Source organism: Lithobates pipiens, unplaced genomic scaffold (genome assembly GCF_037356315.1).
Source record: "Lithobates pipiens isolate NorthernLeopardFrog02 unplaced genomic scaffold, aLitPip1_a1.2 Scaffold_19, whole genome shotgun sequence".
NCBI lineage: Eukaryota > Metazoa > Chordata > Amphibia > Anura > Ranidae > Lithobates > Lithobates pipiens.
In genome coordinates, this window is record NW_027507764.1 from 342,941,347 (window position 1) to 342,942,842 (window position 1,496).

The window sequence follows — 1,496 nt, forward strand, 5'->3', positions numbered from 1 at the left end:
GTATGGATTATCCTCAGCTGTGAGTGTTCCCTCATCTTTTCACAGCTGCAAAAGACATCATGCATGACGCTGGCGGGGATCCGCCCAGGGCCTGGGGTATATGAGCTGGGACAGACAGACAGTTCACTCCTCCACTGTGCTCCACTAGGAAGAGATCACTCCTTAACTCTACATATGGGTAATAGTTTTATGCATGTTTTTTTGTTTTTGTTTCGTTTTTCTTCTCTCCTTTTTGCACATACACTGTTTCATTCAGAGCACTGCACATACTTTTTTACACATTTGAATTGGATGATTTTGTATTTCCCCATCATCCATTCCCACTTATTTAACACACATTTAGCCTTCTCCTATTTCCCAATCATTCATGTATATCTCATTCACACACACTTTTCAGCAATTAGCTATATTCATTCAACACGTTCTATCCAACACTCAGTGTCCTGCTTTTGGGTTTTTTTTTTTTTTTTTTTTTTTTTTTGTGACCCATCACTTTTCTTTTTTCTCTTTCGCAGATTTGGGTAACACACATATACATTTAGTACCTAGTGGACCTGTGTTGAGGATGTCTGTTTCGGTTCCCCCTGGCCTGCCCCCTGACATTGTTGGGGGATGGTCTGAACCCTGCCTCAACCCCGGATGAGACGGTTTTATCCCAGCTCTAACAGTTCCCATTGCTGGAAGTTCTGCCCAATCTTTGGGCTATTTTGTAAGTCACTTTATCAATCAAGTGGACCAATTTGATACTTTCTCTATTTAACTGAGGTTCCACCTATATTAACATTTGTCATATTTATTTGCTTTTTTAGTAAAAACATGCATCCCACCCCTGATGACTGGCAAGAAGACAAGAAACGCGTCGGGTTCTCAAACTAAGGATGCCTACCTAAGCTTATTTTAATCCTTGATAATATCAACTTTTGTCCTATTGAGTTTGCACTCGTTCATGTGATTTTATGAATTTTGATTTATGCATTTCTGTTATGAACTGCATCCATGTATGTCCATTGATTTGTCTATACTTCTAGATTCTCTGATTACTATTATGAAAATATATTGAGTGTATATCCATATTTATATTACTGTACTACTATTGTATGCATTCCGATCTTGGACAACCCCCAGTGGCTATTGATTATAAATTAAATCTAAATCATTTTATTCACATGTATTCATACATTGTTATTTTCAATTGACATGCTTCGTTTAAAGTCCCACTTGTTCCCCTTTTCTTTTTACACAGTGATTTTTATTGTGACTGCGACATTGTGACGGACACATCGGACATTTTTGGGACCATTGTCATTTATACAGTAATCACTGCTATATAAATGCAATGATTCCTGTGTAAATGACACAGGCAGTGAAGGGGTTAACCAGTGGGTGGCAGTGTAGGGGTGTGTTACTAACTGTGGGAGGGTTGGGCTTTCATTTAGTGAACACTGATCTCTGCTCCAATCACATGGAGCAGAGATCAGTGTCACTAGTTGCTAGGC

General features: G+C 38.9%; 1 long non-coding RNA gene across 1 annotated transcript; it reads left to right on the plus strand.

Annotated features, from left to right (window-relative positions):
- The first annotated feature begins 499 nt into the window (after nucleotides 1-499).
- On the plus strand, nucleotides 500-1,161 carry LOC143998306 (uncharacterized). Its single transcript, XR_013277837.1, has 2 exons — nucleotides 500-709; nucleotides 810-1,161. It is a non-coding gene; the product is annotated as an uncharacterized LOC143998306 (long non-coding RNA).
- Nucleotides 1,162-1,496: the final 335 nt, after the last annotated feature.